The 27,693-nt window shown below is 38.2% G+C and overlaps 1 protein-coding gene across 1 annotated transcript in view; it reads left to right on the top strand.

Annotated features, from left to right (window-relative positions):
• The first annotated feature begins 5,995 nt into the window (after positions 1 to 5,995).
• Positions 5,996 to 27,693, top strand: part of htr1d (5-hydroxytryptamine (serotonin) receptor 1D, G protein-coupled) — a 34,135-nt gene continuing 12,437 nt past the window's right edge. Inside the window, exon 1 of the mRNA XM_004540460.4 lies at positions 5,996 to 6,574. The gene's annotated coding sequence lies outside the window, so the exon portion shown is untranslated. The remainder of the gene's footprint in view (positions 6,575 to 27,693) is intronic.

The following is a 27,693-nucleotide window of genomic DNA, read 5'->3' as shown; positions in this document are numbered from 1 at the left end:
ACATGCTGGAGAGCTTATATCTGTCGACTGGCCTGGGAACGCCTTGATGTTCCCTGGGAATAGCTGGAGGAGGTAGCTGGGGAGAGGGAGGTCTGGGCTTCTCTGCTTAGGCTGCTGCTGACCCAGCCCCAGATAAGCGGAAGAAGATGGATGGATGGATAAAGATATAATTATACTGTACTTAAATTTAGGTAATGTGTAACTTATGTCAAATAAGTAAGACCGCATGTCAATAATGTGTTCAGATCATGCCGTTTTCTTCCAGTTACAAAAATTGATTTAAAGCACCAATTTTTAAGAGTGTATAGCTACAAGCTCCAGGAGCCTACAGTGTAATGCAAAGGGAATATGCATTAAAAACAACATCACTCTATTGGGACTGAAAGTTTGTCTGAGAGGGTTACTGTGGTAAATGACCTTGAGGTCACTAAAATCAATCTTTGTAGCATTAATGTGCTCGGGAATGTCATGGCAATCACCCTGTCAAAGTGAGAAGTTGGCCCTTTGGCCTTAAGAAAGTGCAAGTGGAAAACTAATTGAGTTCCTAAAATGAACAGGAGAGATCCTCTGGGGACACAGCTGGATAATGAATGCTGAAATCTTTCTCTCATATTTTAAGCGCCTATCGTGAAACAAAAGTGACTCACTTCACTATTGAATTTATCTCTGGAAATCCTGCCTGCATATAAAACAAGCATTTTGTTTAAACACCAGTTCCTGTTTGCAGTAATCTTTTACCACGAGGGATGCGTTTTTGCTTTGTGAGTGTGATAATAATACAATGATATTTTTGTTCTGCACTTTGCCAAAGGGAGGGGGGGCACTTTTAATCTTTTATGTGTTTAAATTGGAGATGCAATAAAGATTTCTGGTTCCTTCTTGGTGGATCTCCAGAAGGCTAATGTGCGCTAATATATCACTCCATAAAGATATGACAGGATTTATTACATGCTTACTGTTACCACATGGTGCTACTTGAATATTAAAGAGACACAGAAATTATAATTAAAATGTAGCCTACTTGTATGTAGTACCTATATTTGTAATTTGGATGTCTTTTTATACTTAGTGCATGTGATATTAAAAGTGTATTTAACATATTCAAAAAACAAACAACCGACAAAAAAATACATTGTTAGTATGACCTTTTAATGAGGGACAGTTTAAGGAATTAAATTTGTATATTCTTGTATTTAGATTTTTGTAGCATGCTTGCTTTTACTGATTTGTGAGCTGAAGAACCTACTAACCCATTTCCTCCTGTTCTAAAATGTGATGTCAGATATAGATTACTTTTATTACAGCCACAAAACTGTGATTTCTGTTTTAAATATGGGAAAACACTAACCCCAAGTGTGTCTAATGGCATCAAAATATACAGTACTATGATAAATCTTCGAGTCAACCCTCGTTTCTTTATACTTTTCTTCCAGTGAGCCAGACTTTCTCATATGTAAAGTGGTGTCGGTCAATAGTTTTCCAGACTTTCTGAAGGTCTTAGCTGCTTTTTCACTCATTTTCAGTCCTTTCCTTGTACCGGACCATTTTCAGAGGAATGTTTTTTGTTTATTAAGCCACTTAACACTGACCTGCAAATAGGATTTTTGCACCAGCAAAGTGATTAACAAAGTGTTGTTAGCTGAAAACTTAGTCTCAGCATGGTGTTCAATGTTGTAAAAAAATGAGGAAACTGGAATCATGGAGGAAAAATGAAGGGGTAGGCCTACAAAAACTCTACACAGCAGATGAGCAGTACCTGAAAGTCGAGTCATTAGGAAAGGGGGAAAAAAATCTAGCAAAGCTCCGAGAGATGCATTTGGACCTTCAGTTGCTCGATCTACTGTTCATATCATGGTGGACAGGTGGTAGGATGGTCTCAGTGTAAAGAAGCCATTCTTCATGCAGGAACAGGGAGAAAAGACTGGGGTATGCCAAATTATCTAAGAACTGTACTACAAAAAAGGACCAACAGATCTTATGAAGTGACAAATGTTTGCTTCAAATCATTTACACTGTACAGAGGAGCTCTTGAGAAAGGTGAAAAGGCCATCTCTGAAGGCTCTGTCATTCTTGGGGCTGCATTTGAGCTTGAGGTGTTGGGGATCTTCTCAAAATTGAATTTTATAAACAGAAAAGTACAGGCAGATTTAAGTGACTGTGCAATGCCACCTGTAAAGTATGTGATTGGCCCCATCTTCACATATCAGCATGGCAATGATCTCAAACACACTGTCACTGAATTAAACGTAAACCTCGATAGAAAAAACACACAATGGGACTCTATCGGTCATGGTTTCGGCTCCCCAACATTATTACTGCAGTATGGGATTATCCAGACAGAGAACAGAATAAAAGGCAGCCAGCATCCAAAGAGGAGCTTTGTCCTTCAGGAAGTCTGACGATGTATTACTGAAGGCTACTTAAAGAAATTAAAAATAAGCTTGACTAAGAGAGTTCAGGCCTTTCTAAAGAATACAGGTGGTACCAAATATTGATTTTCAAGCTCTCTTATTTGCCTTATATAGTGTTTTTCCATGTTTGGTTGCACATGGTCCAATATGTAACTGCATCTGTTACCCATTTGCCTAGCAAAATATAAAAAAACCAAGTCGCGCCTCAAGGATTTTGCACCAACAACTATGTACCTCATCTTTGCTATAACAACAGTTTAAGGCCACTAATACTCTCCAGTTATGGAGAAGTATTCCACTCACACCAAAACACACCATCAGCTTTCATTGCTCTGTGTTTCAGAGAGATGATAAAATCAAAGTAAAAACTAAAATTCAGTTTTAAAGCTGAGCAGCTTTTTGTTCTGTGTAAAACATCGCATAAATCCTTTATGTACAAATGTGAGCCTACAAGCTCAAGTGATATGCTTCATTTCTTCCTTAACATTTAATGTAGATGAAGAGTCTGCTAATTTGCTTTCAAAGAGCTGGTATTGATTCAATTAAAGATAAAACATACAGAAGATGGGAGAGAAACAGCAGTGCACTCAAAGTACTTAATGAACTAACAAGGCTGTTCTTTGGGTGAATTAGTTTGGCTCATGTAAAATTATGTCGTTCCTACAATTTATCATGTAATTCTTTTGAGGCTAAATCCTTGATGTCAGAAGAAACCACAACTCTAACATGACGTGCTTAAGCAAGATGCAAATTTAAAGAGAAACCAGTTGCTAACAGGCAGATACTTTTACTATATTCTCAATAGCAGCCTGTATCACACCTTTGTTTAAAAATAATGTGACCACCTAGCATTGCTCCTTGGGGGCACTCTTCAATTTCAGCTAAGCTGTCAAAGTCCAAGTCACGCAACCTACTCTTAATGTATGTGGCCTCTTTGGCTGCTCGTTTTCTCTACAGTCTCTGAATCAATCCAAGCACAAGTTTCCCTCGAGGTCCAAATAATTTCCTTATGGCAGTTGCTTATTTCTCATTACTGACATCTGTGCTGAATTCCACTAAAGTTCCCAGGAGTTGGCAATGCCAATATAAAAATGGATGAGATGTGGATATATGATGAATAACGCTTTCAGCATACCTCCACTTTTGGAAGTTCACTGCAAACTGGTAAACCAAGTTTCTGCAAACTCATCACTGCACAGCCACGCTCAAGAGGGTATCTGAACTGCATGCTGCAGCTGTCCACACCAGTTTAAAGTTTTATTTTGATAGAAATCACACGCTGCTCAGGTAATCTGTTGATGCCCCATGTGGAAAACAAAGCAAAAACAGTACCATACGTAAATATATAAGACCTCATGCTTGTACCAGTTTTCACCATCAGATTTTTAACATCCTTTAAAATGATAGTAATATAGTATTTGTTTGTGGTGTAAAGTGTAAGCAAGTGATGATGTGAGAGTGATTTGTGAATTATGCATGCCCTCAACTATACTCCCTTTATGTCCTGTTTTACTCTACAAGAAATAATTTACAAAATAAACATGTTAAATTCAGTGACACATAAAATGAGCACTTTTAATGATAGCATGATTGGTAAACTGCTTCCTGTGCTAATAAAGCCAGTCAAAAATAGATCAGTGTTCTTCTAACAGACTTGTATGCAATCACATTGAATTCAAACCAGGGGATTGGACCTCCGGCTGTGTATGAGAAAAAATACAGGTTTAAGGTATTGGCTTCACTTTTCAGACGCAGAAGCCAATTCTGTCTCTTTTATATACCTCTTGCTTTTAGCATGCTTCCAAATAGACTGTCTCAGTGTCTGTTTTCATTCCCAGTGAGATGCTCCAGCCCACACTCCTTTCTGGAAGAGCTTGGTGAATGACAGAGAGAAGTAACCAATTGGAAAGGCACAGCACATTTAGTTGACTGCATCGCAGCTGATCAGGCACAAATAAATCATCCTGTCATTTCCATCTTCCTCAGCGACTGATCATTTTCAATATAAATACAGCCGTTGACATCACAGCCTTTGTTTTATCGTGATTTTGTCAGAAGAGGTTGCAATAATAAAATTGGGGTTTTAGCAGTGCAAAGGAGCGACGCGAAAAACTGTCATGTAAGTCAGAACAGGTTATCTTGTAGTTAATGGTGATATTTTCTGACAACCAAGACAGGAAAATATGCCAATGAGATGAGCTTTATTGGGAATTTAGCTCTACTGAAATAAGGTACTGTATGTTATATGCAAACATAGAAGATAGAAACACAGAAAGCTACGAACTGAGAAAAACAAAAACTGTCTTTTATGTGCTCAGGTGTGTCTGTGAAGGTTCTCAGTCATCCAGGTCATCGTAGTCAATCTTTTTGAGCTTGCAATCTTTTCTTTGCAAGCTCCTTTGACTGCTCAGGTGTGGTGCCTCTAAATGCGATCAACTTTGTGCAAACTTGAGAAAAAAAAGTCTTCTGATTCTGGTGTGTTTCCTAAATGAGAATCGTTTTCCATGTAACAATCATGAATTTTGAGTTCCATTTGAAGGTAAGTAGTAAATAGACTGGTACCTAAATAATGCCTTTCTACTCAGCTGAGCACTCAAAGTGCTCTCCCCAGTCACACATATTCATGCAGTGCTTTTATTTACTTTTCTAACTTTTGCAAACACACTCACACTCCGATGGATGCCTTAAGGTCACCTCAGGGTTCAATATCTTTCCCAAGGCTCTACCACTTAAGCCACAGTCCTCCCAACTAGATTGTAGCGTAATCTACACCATGCACTCACCTAGAGGCAGCAAGGCTATGAATACTTCGAGCTTGACAACTATTGGTTCTGATAAAAATCTTAGGGGCTCGTAAAGCTGGACCATCTTCCAGTTTGTGTGTATGGTACAAGAATGTAAAGAGTAAGAAGCAACAAATTGCAATAGCTTTGATTTGACACCTCTGAGTTAATCTAGAAAGAAACAAACTGAAAGCATATGCATTTTCACAAGATGATTTAAACAAAGTGTATCACTCTTTCAAGAACACCCAAGGCTCCCAAGAATGTGCTTTTCCTCAATTTTAAATGAACCTCAAATATACTTGGTGGGTTTTTTGTAAATAGCAAAGTTTAGTAGCAAAATAGTTTTGTTCAGGTACAGTACAAAATAATTTTATATGATGTTATATGACAAAGCATGTAAAAAGTGAATTCAAACTTACAGTGAGGGTTATATTTTTATTGTAAATTGGGAGGCCAACGCATGCTGCATCAGTCTTGCACAGAGCTTTAAAAATCATCCAATTTTGATTAAGGCAATACATGCAACTGGAATGCCAGCATATAAGAATGCTCTTACAATTTTAGTCCTTAAAGAGCTTGGTGGAAATGTGAGTCTTTAATTTAGCCCATATGTGGATTTTCTCTTTATTTTCTCCAAAGTAATATTGTTTACTCTGTGATGCCGTCTTGGACCCTACACCCGGTCTGGAGCACCTCTAGCCAATGCTGTAACACTAACGGGGCGGACCGTCTAATGAATTACTTGGAAACGCGCCTGTGCTTGCAGCGGGTAAATTCGCTCTCAGTGCAGCCATGCAGCCAGTCTCAACTAAACCTTCTTAAAACGCAGGTTTGAATGCAACTTGTTGACGTTTCTCTAATCTTCCCGGTGGAGAATCGTTCGCATCAGATCCAGGAAGTCCCCGTGTCTTCCACCGGGAGGGTTAATAATTACTGGAGACACCCCACAACGATCTGCATCCTTGCGCATACAACGAAGGTTCGCCGGTACAGCAGTTTTCACACTTTTCAGACATAGTGGGGATTTAACTCTGGTAATAAAAAAAAGAGAGCAGCTTTGCCAGTGACTGTGAAGAAGTCGTTGAAAGTGTGAGAAAGTGTCAAATATCAGATTTGAACGCTGACCACACGACCGCCTTAACTGTGTTTATACCCACACGAAGGATCTGCCTTTCAGATAAGAGTTGAAGGACCCTCAGCGCGCACAGCAGCAACATCTACAGAAGCAGATGCACTTTTAGTATAACCAGTCTGAGTTCCGACTGTTTGTACTGGACGTGCGTAAATAAAGGACGCCTCCAAAGACATTCCGGGATAGCTTTTATTCTTTTCTCCAAAAACGAAAGACTGAATATCAACAGACGAAGAACATCCACGGTACGTTTTGTTGTCTTTCTTTCTTTCTTTCTTTCTTTCTTTCTTTCTTTCTTTCTTTCTTTCTTTCTTTCTTTCTTAACCTCTGGGTAGACCGGTGACTGTTTGTTACCAATACGCATGGATCTGAGTGCGCAGAGCCGATGATTCAAAGACATCTAGTAAAGTTTATGTTTCTAAGTACAAAAAGAACTAACACAAAGACACAAGTAAAAGGGGGTACGCAATAAAAATTAAACCGCTCAGCGGAGAATTCTAAAATAATATATACAAAAGATACGACGAAGTGTGATAAGGTCACTGGCGCAGTTTACGTCCCTTTAGGATTATTTTAAGCGACACGGTAGGAAATGAAGAAATTTAAAGTAGGCTACAATAAGGCAACAATATGCTATAGACTAAATATAGAAGTCCCTTTGAGAAACCAATGCGATCTTAACATGAGCGATAAGACGTAAGAGATGTGAGATGAGAAAAGAACAAAAAACAAAACGCACATGTAGAAAACCTGCATGAACCTGCATGAACCTGCATGAAGCTCCAGTGTGCCAAAAACGGATTCACAGGGCGAGTAAGCCTGATCTTGTCGGTCTCAGCTGAAGGTTGTTGCAGCGTTTAAAGGCAAAAAACACAGTTTTGTTCAGGGAAATCAAGAAAACCCCAAAGACCTTTTAGCTCCCTAATAAATATCATTGATGTTGCAGAGTTATTCTTTTTAAACAATGGTAGCATTTATTTGCTGGACCTGACTTCATTTATTTATTTATGTAGAACGCTCTTTAAAGCTTCTTAAGTACGAGGCTCAAACCTACAGATCTCATGTATTACAGAGCATACGCTGCAGTGGGGGGACACATTTGAAAACATGTTGTACTTTGGTATCTGTAGAAGGTTTGAGCACGACATTTAAATTAATTTCCGCCTCAACAACTGTTAAGGTGGATTAGTGAGCAGCAAAGTCAATTAGTCAATTTCAAGTTGGAAAAATAGACCTGTGTGCTCTGTTGCAGTCCCCCCCCCCCCTTTATTAGAACACTGATGTGAGAGATGATAAACAAAATGAAAGAGATTCACCACCACAGCGTTCTGATGAAATGTGTCTTTCAGCACAGAATGTAGCCCCATTTCACCACAGAGAGACACTCTCACACATGTGGAGTTTCCACTCTCACGTTCACCCTCACACCATTTTCTCCCCCATCCCCTCACAGTCAAGCAGAAATGTGACACACACACACACCAGGAGACACACACAGACTCATCGGTGCACATACACCTTAACTATCAGGGTGTGACTGAAGATGAAGAACTGAATCCACCATCTATTTATAACTAGGCATTGCTTAATAACACTGAATAGAAAAACAGAAAAAATTGAAGATTATTATATTTTTAAATGAGTAGCTTTACCGTATTGTGATAAAAGATTTTTCTCCTATTATTTCAGGCAGGAGACGAGCACAGACGGGCACAGACCACTCATTTGCAGTTTTTTAGGCATTATATAAAATTCTGGTTTATCAGTTCATGTTGCACGAGTGCAGATGTTTAATCTCCTCTTAAATTTAGAGAATATAGAAATTCATGAATCACTGGCTGCTTTATGCCTCACTTGTTGGAGTCACATTAATTTTTCACCTATAAAATATTGAGCTATAATATATTGTGAGGTATGAGGACTTAAGTGAACGTTGTTTGTTTTGTGTGTCAGTTTCAGGTTGAATATTTATTGTGGGAAGTAAATATGCCCCCTTTTTTTAGCTTATAGTGGCATTTTGATGAATATTGTCTTTTCATGTATAACACAGGATAGAAGAGCGGGATGGGCATCTGCTTTGGCTTTAAACTTTAGCAAAACATCTCATATGCAGCCATCCGTGTTACTGTATAATTATGTGTTAGCTTAAAAATCATCCATGCACATTTTTATCAAGCTCTTGGAGCATCACTAGCTAAAGCTAGAGCTGATGAAACCAGTACATGTCATTTGATATGACCACTGGATACAAATGAGAACTCTGTCTTTGTCTACCTCTGAGATCACGAGGTGAATGGTCCACCACTTTCAGTGTTAACTTTATATTTGCTGTGAAAGAATGTAAAGGTGTAGTAATGGTAACTAAGAGAGACAAGCCTTATTAAATGTTTAACTGTAAAATCTAGGATTATATAATGAAATGAAAGTCAGTAGAGAGGAACCCAGTGAGACGCCAACAGCTTATTTCTCTCAGCTTCTTCTTTCTGGCACAGGGATTACCAAAAGATATGGACAGCAAAGCACAGTAATGAAGTAAATGACTGAGTCTTCCAGTGCATGTGAGTAACCACCTGAAGGTAACTACTTCAGCTGCTTCCCAGAGCTGAACATTTGAGAACTATAGAGCTATGGTTCACACTTTTAGTATGTAATATAATGCAAACTTTATTGTCCCAACATGTACTTTTCCAAGACACAAAAACACTGGAAGCATAGTGTCATCCTTACATAGTTTGTTCTGCAGTCCACTGTACTGTGCAGCACAAGTGCTGGCTGACTAGCAGGATTACAGCTAAGCAGATGGTGCAGCAAGCAGTGTCTGTGAAGAAGAGTTCACCATTTGGCTCTAAAGCACTCCATCCTGAGAACATATTTTTGCTAAAACTCCTGCAAATGTCAGGGGAAGCTATGTTCATTTGATTATTGCTTCTCTACCAAAGAACTGTCAGTGCCAATGTAATGACTGCTACTGACTGTCTGTGCTATCACTCATCCATCTCATCTCAGGATGAGCCCTCATGCCTTAGTCATTAAGTAGCTCAACTTCTGACATAAAGGAGAGCTAACTACTGGCAGATAGAATGTATTTCCCAAGCACTGTGAGACACGATCAGTCAGTCTGATAGCAGGTCTCAGTGGAGCATAACTTACAGACCAATGCATTAATGCTCTAAGCATAATGAATTTGTCACTGTGTGAGTCCATCGACTGTATATAAAAGGAGAGCGGAGTACCTTACTGCGAATGTAGCAACTTGTCAATCACAAGGCTGCACAGTGCTTTATTGTCTTTGATTATCAAAAGCCGACAATAGCAGAAATAAAAACTATAGTAACACAATGATAAAGCTTTAATTGTATAGCACTTTTCAAAAAATAGTTACAAAGGTGTTTTACAGAACACATTAACTGACTCAGGGCTGTGGGGTGACACTATGACACCTGTCATAGTGTGAGAGACTGGATACGTACTACACGTGTCACCAATTTGTTACATGGTTAACACAGAGATAGACAACCTTTCATAATCACATTTACACCTACAGCCAATCTAACCCCACATGCATTGGGGTTAGATTACCCAGAGAGAGCCCACTCAGACAGTGGGAGAACATGTAAGCACTACACTGGGCAGCTGTGGCTACAATGTAGCTTGCCATCACCAGTGTGTGAATGTGTGTGTGAATGGGTGAATGACTGAATGTAGTGTAAAGCACTTTGGGGTCCTTAGGGACTGAGTAAAGCGCTATACAAATGCAGGCCATTTTACACAGAAGGCCCCGGACTGGATTCAAACTGGTATGCAGTTTGGTACTGGGTGACTGTACTAACCACCACACCATCATGGTGCCTGTTAAAAAAAGAAAACAACAAGAAAAATAAATAATACAAGGCTAGATAAAATATGTGAGTAATATGACAGGTATAAGACTTGAGACAAACAAAACTTATGGGGAGAGATTTTAGTGAAGCATTAAATCTCGTAATAATAAAATTAAATTTCAGCTGTGATCGGTGGAAAGGCCATCACAGCAGTCTTGATGACAGAAACGGGGAGTGCTGCTTGTCAAAGAGGGCTCCATTACATTAGGGTGGAAATGTTATTAAAAAACACACGCATGCACACACATGCACAAATATAGGCTATATTTAGCAGATATTTAATATCAGCTATATATTATTGCTGAATTACCAGCGAACCACTCAAAAGTGAAATATTACATATAATTAAACTATTAGTTTAATTATATTTTATTAGTAACACAAAACAGAGAACAGATCAGTTGGGAAAGCTGTAGGAACTGTCATCAGATACATAAATATGCAAAGTGAGTCAGCATGTTGTAAGCACAGTAAGTGTCATAGAGGTGTTATAGGAAACATTTTTATCTGATGGAAAAAATTACTCAGACAAACTGACTGATTTAGCAAAGCAGCTGATTGGTTTGAGAGATCACATTGTCTGATTGTTTTGCAGTAAATAAGACAACAATGTAAGGTGGTGAGTTAGCTGCTGCAGTATTTTAACTACAGACTATGTTTTTAAAAGCTGTGAAAAGTTTAAAGAAACAGACCCACAAGTCAAAATCAGGTGTTGATCTCTAAGAAGAAAAATGAGCAGACTTTGTTAGATAAAACGTGCCAGCTCACAGTCGCCATTCAAGCTAAAGAGTAGAATTGAATCATTTCATATTTGAGTTCTGTGATTTGCCAGGTGTGGAACGCCAGGACTGCCATAATGAATTAATTAAATACACCATTAAATAATTAATTAAATGTGGCAATAATTAATTAAAATTGGAATTAATTAAATAAATAGTTATGACACATGTAATTAATTAATTATTGACACATTTAATTAATTATTTATGTATTTCACATTTTAATTAATTATTGACACATTTAATTAATTAATTATTGATACATTTAATTAATTATTTGTGTATTTCACATTTTAATTAATTATTGACACATTTAATTAATTATTTAATGATATATTTATTTATTTCATTTTGGCAGTCCTGGCGCCTGGCTCTCATCATGAAATAATTTTATCTGTCAGCCTCACCCATCAAACTCAGGGGGCGGGGTTAACGCTGATCGAGTCAAAACCATTGCTTTGGCCTGGTGGCCATTGTTTCTAGCACACAACAACCGGCATGTGGAAGCTAACAGAACTGAGCTTTGAAAAACCCTGTTTGTGTGTCACCAAATACCGTTTTAATATTTTTTTAGCCGAGAATGTAGTGGTTTAATCTTCATGTGTCTGGTCGGTTTGTCAAGATACAGCCTCTTTGCAAAAGTGTTTCGATGATTTCGGAGATGTCTGCCCAGTCTCACGGCAAAGCGTGGGATAGACCCGCTCGCCTCGCAAGCAATCCCACCGACAAAGCGCAGGCCCCGGTACACAGCTGTAGTAACCCCCGCTGACTTCTTTTACTGAGGTTATATTTATCGGTGTTTTATTTCCTGAAGTTCTTATGTGTCCTACGTGTTTCAGTCGCCAATTCTGAATTATAACTAACACTAGAAAAATTTGCATTTCCTGCGAAAATGCAGTGTGGATGCCTTAACGGCTGAAGATATCTGCTGAAAAAAGCTGAAAAAGTTGAAACAAAAAAAAAAAAAAAAAAAGATGCCCTGAGCAGGATTCGAACCTGGCCCTCCTGGTCAAAGGGCAGCTATTTAGCTCACTGAGCCAAACACTTTCTCACCAAGAAAAGGTGGAGAGATTGACAATTGTGCTAGCAGAATTTGGGCAAAAAAAAGGGGGTGAAAATTCTGCTGAAAAGAGTTCAATCAGCAGAATTTCTGCTGAAAAGAGGTGACTGAGCAGAATTCTGCTGAAAAGAGGTTTTTGCTGAAAAAGAGCTGAAAAAGTTTGGATTTGTGCTGAAAAGGGGTTAAAAAAACTGAAAATTTTGCTGAAAAGGGGTGAAAAAAATGAAATTTGTGTTGAAAAGAGTTTAAAAAAAGTTTAACTGTTAAGTGAAAGAAATGTTGCCATAAGCTGGATTTGAACCCAGGCCTCCCAGTCTGAGAACGGATGCTTATCTCACTGAGGTAAAACACAGCTCAGCCCATCATGCAAAATCAGTGACCACATTGATAATGTGTTCCATTCATTTCAATGGTCAAAAGTCATAACACACATCAGCAGAAATAGCAGAATTTTTTAAAGTTTAAACATAGCATTTCTGCTAAAACTTAGTATTTATGCTAAATAATATTTTTTTCCTGCCAAATCATAGCATTTGTGCTGGAACACAGAAAGTTCCACCAAATCATACAATTTGTACTAAAACATTATTTATGATTTAGCAGAAACATTGGGACTTGGTAGAAATACTATGATTTACATAAAATACTTTGACTTAGCAGAAGTACTACAATCTAGGAAAAAAGTACTAAAGCATAGCAGAAATTCTATCATTGAGCAGAATTACTAGGATTTAGAAGAAATACTAAGATTTGGCACAAACACTGATGTGGCTCAAGAACCTTTATTATGCAGTTATACTATGATTTGGAAGAAATACTATACTTTGGCACAAATACTATGATTTGGAAGAAATACTATGTTTTAGCACAAATACTATGATTTGGCTCAAATACTATAACTATCCTCGGTCAGAAGGAGAGGCTGACATCCAGGGATTAGATTACCACGAGGTGGAGTTTATTGCGGTCAGATGGATGGTACAGGGAGGTATGGCATACAGTAGGAGGATGTGGAGAGGTGATATGGTGTGGTTTCTATGATTAAGAACAGGGTATGCATTACAACATGCATACAGATTAAAGATTAAGAAAACTGGTAACAAATTCCTCCACTACAAATCAGTCTGATGCCACTTTTTACAGGGTTCCCGTTTACTAAGGCACTACCCAAAAGGCGCCACAAGAGGGCACTCCAACACAAGAGATGACCTATTTACACTGATGCACTTAGTAAACAGCCCCTACTTAGCCACTACATAATACAGTGATATTACAGTATACAAATTCACACAAATACTATGATTTGGCAGAAATACTATGACTGAGTAGTAATACTATAACATAACAGATTTCCTAAAAAAAACTATTAAATTGCAGTAATTCTATGACTTGGCAGAGATACTACGTTTTAGCACAAATACTATAACAACGCAGAAATACTATGACTTAGTAGTAATACTATAACATAACAGTTCAATGTTCTTGCACAAATACCACAATATGGCAGAAATACTATGTTTTAGCACAAATACTGTGATTTGGTATAAATACTATGATTTGGCACACATACTATATTCCGCAGATACACTATAACATAACAGATATTCTACAACTTAGTAGTAATACTATAACATAACAGAATTATTATTTGGGCACAAATACCACGATTTGGCAAAAATACTATGATTGGGTACAAATACTATGATTTGGCAATAATACTGCATTTTAACACAACTACTGAGATTTAATTGAAATACTATGATTTAGAAGAAATACTATTACTCCATACAAATACGATACTTTGGGACAAATACTATGTTTTGGTTCCAATACTATGATGTGCAACAAATACTATGATTTGGCACAAGTACTATGATTTAGTACAAATACTATGATTTGGCAGAAATACTATGCCTTAGTAGTAATACTATAACATAAGAGATATACTATGGTTTTGCAGACATACTATGTTTTTGCACAAATACCATGATTTGGCACAAATGCTATGATTTAGCAGAAATACTATGATTGGGTACAAATACTATGATTTGGCAATAATACTGCGTTTTAACAACAACTACTGAGATTTGATTGAAATACTATGATTTAGAAGAAATACTATGACTCCATACAAATACGATGCTTTGGCACAAATACTATGATTTGGCAGAAATACTATGACTTAGTAGTAATACTATAACATAACAGATTTCCTAAAAAAAACTATGAAATTGCAGTAATTCTATGACTTGGCAGAGATACTACGTTTTAGTACAAATACTATAACAATGCAGAAATACTATGACTTAGTAGTAATACTATAACATAACAGTTCAATGTTCTTGCACAAATACCACAATATGGCAGAAATACTATGTTTTACCACAAATACTGTGATTTGGTATAAATACTGCGATTTGGCACACACACTATGATTTGGCAGAAATACTATGCCTTAGTAGTAATACTATAACATAACAGATATACTATGGTTTTGCAGACATACTATGTTTTTGCACAAATACCATGATTTGGCACAAATGCTATGATTTAGCAGAAATACTATGATTGGGTATAAATACTATGATTTGGCACAAGTACTATGATTTAGTACAAATACTATGATTGGGCAGAAGTACCATGTTTCAGTACAAATACTATGATTTGGCAGGAATACTCTGGTTTAGCAGAAATACTGTAATTTGGCATAAATACTATAATTTGGGATAAATACTATGATTTGGCACATATAATATATTCAGCACATATATTATAAAATAACAGAAATGTTTGGCCCCAAAACCATGATTTTGCACAAATACCATGATTTTGCAAAAATACTATGAATTGGCAGAAATACTATGATTTAGCAGAAGTACTAAGATGTAGTAGAAGTACTTTGCTTTAGCAGAAATACTATGATTGAGGAGTAATACCTAAACATAGGAGAAATATTGATACACAGACACACATACACAGACTGTAAAGGGAACAGGAGCTGTTGAGAGTCTGGGCTTGGTATATGTAGGTCAGTTAAATTAGCTGCACCTGCTGTAGTCAGCCCTTACACACGCAGGCACAGAGAGAGGTGTGAGTTTTCTTCAGTGTATTTCTGACATTCAGGATTCCCCTCGAACAAATGGCCATAATTCCCTAACCGTAGAGGCTAGAACGGTCATTCAGACATCGTTTTGTTCAGAAGAGATGGGGGAATCTTCAGGTCTTCATAATTCAGAGATAAAATATAAATTATTAAAGATATATGACTTGTAATACACTGTAACTGTGTAGAGGCGAAGCAAAAACTGCCTTACTTGCTCTCAAACAACCTTTGGTAACTCTAAATCTATATGGAGCATCAAAATCATTCTTTCACCGTAAGAAACAGCAGGCTTTGGTGAACAGTCATGGAAATTTTCAGGGCTCTGTGGAAATCCATCAAAAAGATATGACGAGAGAAAAAAGTGGTTCATTTCCAGAGATTGAAATCTGATGAAATCTGAGCGAGGGACAAATTTCCACCCCTCAATCAAGTCTAACTCATCTCAGAACGGTAATAGGTGAGAAAATAATTCTTGAATTGTGAGCATCAGGAGTGTCTGAAGATATATCGGGACAAGCCTCATGTCTTAACTTCGCTTCGTTAAGGAGATATGACAATTTGAAAATGCCTCTCATTAGAGAAATCCAGCGGTGATTTTGAACAAACTCTCCATTGAGTTTATATGGAGAGTTTTCTGACTTTGTGTTACTCTGAGGAGATTTGCAAAAAATCTATAAGTCCCACAACAATGATAGTGACATTTTCTGAAAGCCAGCAAAAATACCTACGTTTTGATGTATAATGTGTGGGGCTTGAGTGGAAATTGAGCGAGTAGCAAGAAGTTGTTTGGACATGATGAGAAAATTCAAACAGTTTCACTGTCCCCTCTGAGTTAATTGCATAGCAACCATAGCAACGCATGTATTTTCTGAAAAATCACAATTTTGCAACTGAAAACTCAAAGAGGGATAAGATTAAAACGGTAGAAGATCTGAAAAAGCTGAATCATACAGGAATAGCCAAATCATTTGAGAACATTTTAAAGTTTGAATGAAGTTTCTAGGTGAAAGTATGAGGCAGTAGTTAAGTTTCAAAGACAAGAAAGTTTTAGCAGAATTGTGGAAGTTTCCCATTCATTTCAATGGGACAAATTAAAGGAAAAAAGTGTAATATTTTAAAAAGTATAATAGTAATAAACACCAAAAGTCATAGCCGGCATTAGCAGAAAGAGCAGAACAGTTTAGAGTTTGAACGGTGAAAATAGCACAAAAATTGTGGAAGTAGATCCACGGCAAAAAGTGTACGGAAACACCCGGAATAATAAAGAAGAAAGAGAAACAGGATCTCAATAGTGTGGATGCCTATTAAGGCATCCACACAATTAAAAACATGTTTAAGGAGGAGAGAGAGCAAATAAATCTGTTTAACATCTGATCTTTGGGTTTTTGTTCAGTAATCAGCGTGACCTGTGTATAAACGCATAAAAGAGATAAAGTTGGTGTTTCCGTCATGTAGTAACTGCTGGCTTTAACTGTACAAAGGTTGTTCGACACTATGAAACACATACAGACTTCATGATGTTCGGCTAATATTTTTATTGTGAATATTAATCATGCTGACCTCGCTCTGTACACCACGCAGCGAGGTCAGCATATCCACGATATCCTCAGCTCCATGAGTTAACACAAAGTTTCCCAGCTGACTATCTAACTGCCAACTATTCCAGAGACGTGAAAATATACAGCATAAAGAAAAGTGTAAGAGACTCAGCAGCAGATTAGAATAACAGTTATACATTTAATAAATCACCAAATGAATCCAAGAAACGAGCAAACCTGTTCCGACAATTTGAATTTGTATTCCCTCAGCTGCAGACTCGCTGCTGTTTAAATGTTTGAAAAGGAAGATTAGATATAAAAAACGTCAAACATAGACTCAGTCTGCCTTCACATTTGATATGAGGCCAGCACGTATAGTGGCCTCAGCAGGCTATTACTGAAATACACGTGCTATATCATAAACTATGATATAAACAGGGAGGTCCTATTAACATGTTTAGTTTTAAAGGACACCTTCCTGCCTTTAGTCTCATTCATGAGCAGTATTAGTTTTCTTCTAACATCCAGAAGTCTGCACAATGTGTTTCATAGTTTGTAACAAGCCTTTGACAGGTAAACATAACATGACCGAAAAAGCAAAAAAAAAGAAAAAAAAAAGAGAGAGAGTGTTGACATAAGAAGAGAAAATTCTCTCAATTATGGAGACAGACAAATGGTTCATTTATGTTTGATGTGTGTTTATTCCTCCCTAAATATCGTCGGTGAAGTTCGCCATGCATGTCAGATTTTCCTGCGCATTTTTATACCTCTGCCAACAGAGAGAGAAAAAAAATCACATTCTAACAGACAGCTGGTGCTTAGAATACAGTTGAATAACTATTAAAAAACAGATGATATTTAGATGATAGTTCAGTCTAACACATGTGCCAGTGAACCATTAAACGTCTGTGAAACTATGCAGTTATGAAACGTAACTTTAACCTCAGCCAAACCGATTTGCTCAGTTGTAAATAAAACAGCGAAGTAAACGTGACCCGACAGACAGAACCTGATTGAATGAAGTCCAGCGTTTAACCACTGAGAGCTAAAACTCAGCTGAGGTTTCAAAGCTGTGTGCCGGTGATTGGACATCAGCCGCTGATAAAGCTGTTCGCCTATAAAGTGCTCTGTAAGGAAACAAGCTCCAGCAGCTCTGCGCTCGGGGAAAATACTATATTTACTTATCTTGTGCAGAAAAATGCGCTGACATTGCGTTATATCGAGCACCGGCTGCCCAGTTAAACTGTGACTATCACCAGGTAACTAGGCGTGTTTCTTGAATTAGCAGCAGGTGTTAAACAGCTGACAGATGAGGAGGAGGATGCATGCAGGTAAACTGAGGGTCTGTTGAGCTGATCGCTGGTTTCGTGAGAAAAATGTCAGCTCGTTCTTTATGTTACAGAAGCACAGAGACACAAGACCAGGCGGAAAGAGACGATCGTTCGGTGAAAATGAGAATCTGCGAATGCAACATGTGGAACACGGAGAGTGGAATATGTAAACAAACCGGTTAACGTAACCCCCTCGGTGCACTCTGCATGCTAACTGTTAGCAGAGCTAGTGAAATCTCTGAAAACATCTGAGCACTTTTGCAAACATGTTCTATGTTGACAACCTGACCAGACATACGTCGCGACATTCGCGGCTAAAACACTGTTAAAAGTGTAGCTGGTGACAGAAAAACGGGGTATTTTAAAACTACACCACCACCATTGCTGCTTGTGATTTGATCTGCATTCTGGGATAACTGGCTGCCCCAAGTCTACACAAGCAATCGATTTTCTAGGATCGACCTGTTTTGACTTACTTTGCACGGCAACCAATCAAATGTTAGAGAAGCTGCATGGGCAGCGTTAACCCCGCCCCCTGAGTTTGATGGGTGAGGCTGACAGATAAAATTATTTCATGACGAGAGCCAGGCGCCAGGACTGCCAAAATGAAATAAATAAATATATCATTAAATAATTAATTAAATGTGTCAATAATTAATTAAAAAGTGAAATACATAAATAATTAATTAAATGTGTCAATAATTAATTAATTACATGTGTCATAACTATTTATTTAATTAATTAATTCCAATTTTAATTAATTATTGCCACATTTAATTAATTATTTAATGGTGTATTTAATTAATTCATTATGGCAGTCCTGGCGTTCCATAGCCAGGAAGGTATATAGTATTAATTCAATTCAATTTTATTTATATAGCGCCAAATCACAACAAAAGTCGCCTCAAGGCGCTTCATAGATACAGAGAAAAACCCAACAATCATATGACCCCCTATGAGCAAGCACTTTGGCGACAGTGGGAAGGAAAAACTCCCTTTTAACAGGAAGAAACCTCCGGCAGAACCAGACTCAGGGAGGGGCGGGGCCATCTGCTGCAACCGGTTGGGGTGAGAGAAGGAAGACAGGATAAAAGACATGCTGTGGAAGAGAGACAGAGGTTAATAACAGATATGATTCAATGCAGAGAGGTCTATTAACACATAGTGAGTGAGAAAGGTGACTGGAAAGGAAAAACTCAATGCATCATGGGAATCCCCGGCAGCCTATGTCTATTGCAGCATAACTAAGGGAGGATTCAGGGTCACCTGGTCCAGCCCTAACTGTATGCTTTAGCAAAGAGGAAAGTTTTAAGCCTAATCTTGAAAGTAGAGATAGTGTCTGTCTCCCGAATCCAAACTGGAAGCTGGTTCCACAGAAGAGGGGCCTGAAAACTGAAGGCTCTCCCTCCCATTCTACTTTTAAATACTCTAGGAACAACAAGTAGGCCTGCAGAGTGAGAGCGAAGTGCTCTAATAGGGTGATATGGTACTACAAGGTCATTAAGATGGGGCCTGATTATTTAAGACCTTATTAGAAACCTTGAATTGTAAGAACTCTTGGAAAAAAACAAGGTCCTAGGACTCTTATGCCATCATTAAAAGACCCTTACTCTTATAATACCTTTATTAATACTACTGCAGTAATAGTTTAAAAAAAAGCGAGGCTGAAGTGCAGAGCTAGTGTTGCATGTTATTGCATGAGCACCGAAACAGCTTCACATTCTTATACTGAGTTTAGTTAAACAAAAATGGCGGTCACACAATGAAGGTTACATACATTACACTTCTGTTCGTGCTTCCGCTCATTAAGTCCAGAAGAAGTGAACAAGTCACTGATCGCAGCGTGCAGCAAAAGGTTGAATGAACTGCACTCAGACAGTTTCAGGCTGAAATGGACTGCTGATGGCCTATAATGAAAACAGTTGTGAACACGCTGTCAGCAGTCCAGAAGACAGTGGTCCGTTGAGGATGTCATTTATGAAAATATGCAGTTTTCGATATTCGAATATATCAGGACCGCTCACCCAAATATTTTGTGAGAAAAAAAAACGTTTTCATAGGACTCTATACAGTCCTGTCATAAGCTAAGTACATCTCATTAATCAGTAGCTTGCAGAACCACCTTTAGCACCAATAACTTTTTCTGTATGACTTTCTCAGTCTTTTGAAATTGCTTCAGTTCATTGAGGTTTGCAGTCATTCAATTATGCACACTCTCTTGAGATCCCATCACAGCATCGTAATTATCCTGAACTCTGAACTTTAACTCGAACATTGTAGCACCTTAATTGTTTTGTTTGTGCATGGCATTGTCCTGTTGTGTGACCCAGTTTTGGCTAAGCTTTAGCTGTTGGACAGATTTCCTCATATTTGACTCTAGAATATTTTGCTGTACAGATGAGTTCTTTTTTGATTTAGGCACTGCAAAGAATCTGGGTCCTGTGGCTGCAAAACAAGCCCAAATCATCACCCCTCCGCCGCCGTGCTTGAGAATCGTTATACGGTATAAGGTGTGTTTATTTTTTGCTAAACATGGTGCAGTATATTATGACCAAACATCTCCACTTTAGTCTAACCTGTCCATACTGCCATGTTCTTTTTAGAGAGGCGAGGCTTTCGTTTGGAAACAAGCCATGCTTTTTTTAGTGTCTTTCCAATTGTGCCGTCATGACCTTTAAAATTTAACATACTAACTGGGGCCTGTAGAGTCTCAAACGTAACATTTGTTTTGTTTTAGTTTCTCTGAGTATTACACAGTCTGACCTTTGGATAAATTTGCTTTGATATCCACTCCTGTGAAGATTGTGGCACAAACCTGAATGGTCCAAACTACCAAGCTGCAAAAAACTTGTGCCTTTAGAGAGGTGGTCACACTTGCTGATGATTAAAAAATACAGTGCATGTTACTAGCAGCACAATGCTACTACTTAACCTCTTAATTCCTAATTCCGAAGCACGAGTGGTGCACTTAGTGTTTCCAATTACTGCACAGAGAGCTGTGAAAACTTTCTTTTTCACATATTGGCTGACCTAACAGACACGTGTCCACATTTATTCAGATATTCTTCCTTACTACTTTGATTTATCAACTCCAGGATCCAATATGAGTCTTGTTTTGAGTTTACGTGCTGTGTTAGCTTTCTATTTCAGTTCCTCAAGTGTCAAAACATGAAAACAGCCAAGTGGAAGTTAGAAGTAACAGTGCAGTTTGTTAAACTATGCTGAAAAAATCTATTTTCATTTCTACAGATAGAAGTTATTCTAAGTCAGTCTTCATTTCATGGTACGGGTCGCTTCTTTCATTAAATCCTCTTGTTAGTTTTCATGCTGCTGGGTTTTCGCTTTACACTGGAATTAAAGCAACCCAGAACATTAATGCTGTATCACTGGTAATCCTGCTGGATTTACAGGCGAGATTATTTGAAAGGGAACGCAATCAGTGTGAGATTTTTTTCACTCAGGAAATGACACGCCTCTGTCAGTCTGTCCTCTTTTTCTGTTTATCGTTTTCCACATCATTTCTCCAGCAGCGGAGACAACCCACCACGTTGTTTCAGGCCTTGCAATGTTGTTCAAGTTTTTTTTTTTTTTTCATGATGATTTCTAACCTCAGTCACCCAAAGTTTATGTCTGTTTTCAGTCTGTTTTCCTGGCTCTCTTTCCAGGCCCTTGATTTCAAATATTTTCTGGTCTTGACTCTTTTGCTTTCCTCACTTCCTCCCGGCCTTGTATTTTTTTCATTGCTGTATCCCTCCTCCTTCAACTAATCTGCAGTCAGGCTGTCGGTATAATTAGAGCTGATTCCTAGGGTTGGGCCCTCCAGATGAAAGCTGTAATTTTAAACCATGAGAATTTGTCACTTGCTATGAAAATGACTGCAGGGGTCATGTTTGATTTCACAGAAAGCTGCACTCCCTGCTCTCACAGCAGCAACCTATCAGGCCATTAGTGGTCAGTGTTTCAAGATGGACTACTTCTTGAAAGATGTCTATTTCCGTTACTTCAGCAGCTCAGGGAAATAGTTAGCTCACATTATCTCAGAGCCTGTAATTTGCTGACTGAAAGCTTCTAAGTTAAAAATGTCAAACAAGCGTAACATAATACACTGTAGAAAAACAGTTTTTAGGTTCACTTAAAATTTTCCTTTTGCTTGAAATTTAAAAAGACAATTTAGGGTAGGAGGAGGACCAGAAAAGTTTAAATATTAGTAGTTTTACATGTTACTTGCTATAATAAAAATATTTTTAATGATATTCAAGCCATAATATGACTATAATAGCTCAAATAATGAAATTCTATGTGTTTTGGCTTCTACAGGGAAAATTCATTTTTGCATGTTAATAATGCAGAAATACAACAACAAGGGCAGACTGAATGCTTAAAATTTATTTATAGGTCCAAACCAATCTAATAGAATAGATCCAAACAGATATATGTGACAAGCATAATTTAAGAGAATTTCCAAGCTTTCTTGTACTTTGAATTTTTACTTAGATACAAACAAAATGTCATAGCGGTCCAAAATCATCTGGAAGACGCTTACCTTTGACTTCTTTCAGCTGCTCACTTGCCACAAGTGATCACCCCAGTGGGTAGCTTGTACACAGAGATGCTCCTCCTGATGTAACCCCAAAGGGGAATTGTGCTTCTGGAGACACTTGCACCACTAAGCTTATGAAGAGAAAAAATCATATTAAGCAGAACTGAGTTCAACTGATGTGGCCCAATCCAAGTTGTAATGTTGCACCTTGGGAATGGCAAATTAATTTCCTGTCTTAATTCCCAAGTAACACAAAAAATGGGTCACATTAGCATTTATGTTAATTCACGTATTCCACAAAGTCCAGCTCAGCTGATAGCCTTCAACGTATCCAAATGTATCCTTTTAAAGATGCTTTAGCCTTCCCACAGGGCAAGCTGCAAGTCTGCAAGCTGCTTTGCAACCCCCCTTCCATTCAAGCTCTGCCTTTCATGCAGCTGCAGACTTAATCATTAGGTATCATATTCTGTGTGCAGATGAAATGGCAAAGAGGAGTGCTCTTCCTTTCGTGTGCATATGCGAAATGCAGAAGTTCAGGGAGGTAAAGCCAAATATAAACAAATAATATAAACAAACGCCTTAACGCCCACTCACATCCTGGGCCATTCGACCTCAATAAATCACATGATAGGGTGGGGCTAGGTTTCACAGTGGGTTCACCCAAAACCTTGGCTGATTGTGACCCACACCCGTTTTCACACCTTGGCTCGTGTAATTAGGTAGATAGAGACACTCCATAGGGCTTCAAATCTAGGAGTCTCCACCAACTGTGCTTAGAGCTGAAGAAGCTTCTTGGATGAGAGGTGAAACGTCTTCAAGAATACTTAAAGAAGTCCAGACGTTTTTCTTTTCAAGCTCCTTAGACAACGATGACCTGGATGTCTGAGAACCTTCACAGACACATTTTTTAATTTTTTGCTAACACGTGACTGAAATTTCACCACAAACACAGCATAATGGATAATCTTATACGGCATTAATATAATGATGAAAACACACAAACACACCTTCTCATGAGCAGGTGGCACTCCTGAGGCTAAAATCAACTCCATAAGATTGCATGTTTGAGACAGTTTTTCATTTGGAGAATAAACTTGGAATAAGACTGAAGATTTAATTGCGTTAATGTCATTTTGATATTTAAAGAAATGTTTTTGCAGATTTTTTTAAGTTTAATGATTTAGCTGAAAATGTGTTAATTGACACCATCTTTCTGTTAGAAATGTTACTCAAGTTTTGCTCAAAACATCTTCTAAATTAGATAGTCAAGATGTCAGACTATACTGATCCTTTTACTTACAAATAGGCTTACACACATATTTTCTGGGGTTCTGCAATGCTCTATGGATCCATCCAGTTTAATTGACAATAAAATCGATATGCCATCTCTGTGAGAGCTACAGCTGTCTGGGTTTACTCACCAACTAACCGTTACCGCTCCTTTTTAGGCGCACTCCGAAACCATTGTTTTGCTGTCAAAAAGTTTATTTTTCTGCTATTTTTAAACACACCACAACTTGACCATTAAAAAAACTTTATGTACATTATAGGCATGTGTTGAGAGGCTTAAAAAACAATGAAGAGTAAACAAAATGACAAGCTATAGTGTAATAAGAATGAAAGGGATTGCAGCTTTTGGATGAATACGTCTGTAACAAAGCAGCATCACAAAGTCTGAATTCAGTAAATCAGTAGTCACATAAAGTAACACGAAAATAAATCTTTTTTTTTGACATTAGGTGTAATGTAAACATTGTTTCCCTTGCTAAGTACTGTACATTACTATTTGTATTCTCTGTCATGTTTCCCATAGTATTAGGTTATACTTTAGTATTTGGAGTTATGGTCTATCTTTGGCTCTCTTTGCTTTTTTTGCCTCATCCATTTTTTGTCACTATAGGAAGACTAAACCTACTATAGGCTTTCATGTTGTCCTCTTCAGTATCAAACATCCGCTGTTGTCTCCTGGATGGATCGTTGATCCTAACCTCTGGTGAATCACTACCTCTTTACTTTTATGACTCATATACACAGTCTAACACAAAAGATAAAGATAAAAGCACTCCTGTTTGTCACCGTCAGGTGATATGAAATCCAGCTTTAGTACTTCCTCTTGCACTCTCTGTGTGTGTCTGTAACACACACACACACACACACACACACACACACACACACACACACTGCAAATTATACTGTTGTTACAATTATCTAGACAATTTTATTTATTTCATTTTTTTTTATGCCCAAGGTAACAGGCAAAGTGAATAACACTGATTATCTCTTCATCCTGGCACCTGTTAGTGGGTGGGATACATTAGGGAGCAAGTGAACATTTTATCCTTTTGACAAGGGCCAAATTATGATGGTTGGATGACTGGGTCAGAGCTTCTCCAAAACTATGTGGTGTGTTCCTGGTCTGCATTAGTCAGTACTTATCAAAAGTGGTCCAAAAGAGGAATGGTGAGGAACCAGTGACAGGGTCATGGGTGGCCAAGGCTTACTGATCCAAGATACAAGCTTTTGTAGTTCAAATTGCCCAAAAAGTTACTGCTGGTTCTGACAGAACGATGTCAGAATGCACAGAGTATTGCAGTTTGTTGTGTATAAGGCTGCATTGCTGCAGACCAGTCAGGGTCCCATCTGTCCACTACCAAAACCACCAACAATGGACATGTGAGCATCAGAACTGGACCATGGAGCAATGGAAGAAGGTGGCCTGATCTCATGAAGCATGTTTTACAACTTGTGGATGTGTGTGTGTGTGTGTGTGTGTGTGTGTGTGTGTGTGTGTGTGTGTGTGTGTGTGGCTTACCTGGGGAAGTCTTGGCACCAGGATGCACTGTGGGAGAAAGACAAGCGTGCAAAGGCATTGTGAAACTTTGGGCAATATTCCGCTGGGAAGCCTTGGATCCTGCCATCCATGTGGATGTTACTGTGACACGTGCAACCTTTCTAAGCATTGTTGCAGACCAAGTGCGCCCTTTCATGGAAACATTATTCTCTGATAGCCTCTTTTAGCAGGATAATGAGGCCTGCCACAAAGCAAAAATGGTTCAAGAATGGTTTGAAGAGGACAATAATGTACTTGAGGTGTTGACTTGACCTCAAAATTCCCCAGATCTCATTCCAATTGAGCGTCTATGGGATGTGCTGAACAAGCAAGTCTGTGGACTATGGGGGCTCCACTCCCCAACTTACAAGACTTAAAGGATCTGTTCCTAACATCTTTCTGCCGAATACGACAGCATACCTTCGGGGGTTGAGTGGAGCCCATGGGTCAGGCCTGTTTTGGCAGCAAAAGGGGGACCAACACATTATTAGGCTGGTGATCCTAATATTATGCCTCATTGTTGTGGCCAGACTGCTTTGAGCTGATAGAAAGGCAACAGTAGCTCAAATAATAATTTTTACAAAGTATTTAGAAGATTACACTGTGTGGTCTGTGAGCTAAGGACAGGAAACTGAGACTATAATTTACTTGGGCTGACCAAAATTGGGAAATTGATTGAAGATTGGAAAAGTGTTGCCTGATCTGGCGAGTTTCAGCCTCTGCTGCATCATTCACAGGGTAGGATCAAACTTTGGTATAAACAACATGAAAGCATCGAGCCATCCTGCTTTATATCAGTGTTATGTCATTGATGTGCAATCGACAAACCAAGTGTGTGACACTACCATGGAAATATATACCACACTCTCTGAGGAATGTTTCTGACACCCTACTGAATCAGTGCCACAAATTCAGTTAGTTCTGAAAGCAAAAGGGGATCCACCCTGGTACTAGCAAGGCTGGAGTATACATTAAACTATAGTAAATTATTTATATTCACAGGACATTAGCTTGTCTTTATAGCCAGGCACAGGTACTACCAGTGCACTTCACAAAATTCGAATATACCAAAAGTTTTCTCAGTCTCAGTGTTCCTCCTACAGCATCATTTGCATTCTGATAATCTCTGCACCGTGTTATTTTTTTGGGCCAGCTTTCAATGAAGGGCATCTAAGCTGTCCCAGATTTACACTCGTCCTGTTCCACTTTCAAAGGGTCACGTACATTGTATTACTGGTGCGAAGACTGTCTGCGTGTTGATAAAGTTTATTTTGTGCAGAAATGAGGAGAGTACAAAAGTCAGAATTTTCTTTTTTAAACCAGTTTTATGAAGCTGCTATGCAGCCTGTTAAAACTAACCATTTGGATGCCTTTAATTTATAGGAATGAATTTTCTACCATCTGTCACTTTCCTTCTCAGCTACTGTAATATGTCCTGAAGTAGACACAGAAAACTATCACCATACCGCGGGTTAACCTCCTCTTCTTTCCACACTTTCTAGTCATTTTCTGGCACCACACACCTCTCTCTCTCTCTCTCTCTCTCTCTCTCTCTCTAAACACACACACACATATATATATATATATATATATATATATATATATATATATATATATATATATATATATATATCGTGTCCCACTGATCTATAACTCTGTTACTGTTCTGCACTAAGCTGCTAAAAGACAGTTTTTCCTTACACCTGTTGCAAAGAGGTGGCTCATATAGGAGATCACTGGATATGCATAAACAATTTTTGCCTGTGTGCTGACTATAATGATAGGAAACAGCATCCAAATGCATTGGCAGCACACGCTTGGCTAGAACACAGTTAAAAGGCAGTTCACCTACTCAGATCAAATGAACAATGATTATTGTTTGAAGCCAGGCACGTAGGTTTGAGGAGTGAAATCGAGGAACATAAAATGTATATTTCTTGTATTTAAATTAATCAGGGAAGTTCTTAATTCATGCATTTATTCATTTTTGACTTTCATTATTGTGCACAAGAAAACACTGACTGATGCTAAATTATGAAATCTTTAACAACAAGTGCATAGCTGTTATGTGTACACCTTCTAGGTCTGTGTGTTTTTGTGTTCGTGTCATTGTGCCAGGAACTTAATAAATTTAACTGAGATCAGAATGGCGTTGTCTGATCTATTCAGAGATGGGCAGTAACGCGTTACTTGTAACGCGTTACTGTAATCTGATTACTTTTTTCAAGTAACGAGTAAAGTAAGGGATTACTATTGCAAAAATGGTAATTAGATTACCGTTACTTTCCCGTAGGAACGCTGC

This window comes from Maylandia zebra, linkage group LG19, assembly GCF_041146795.1.
Source record: "Maylandia zebra isolate NMK-2024a linkage group LG19, Mzebra_GT3a, whole genome shotgun sequence".
In the NCBI taxonomy this organism is placed as follows: domain Eukaryota; kingdom Metazoa; phylum Chordata; class Actinopteri; order Cichliformes; family Cichlidae; genus Maylandia; species Maylandia zebra.
Note: the sequence above shows the minus strand (reverse complement) of the source record. Positions and strands in the feature narration are given on the sequence as shown.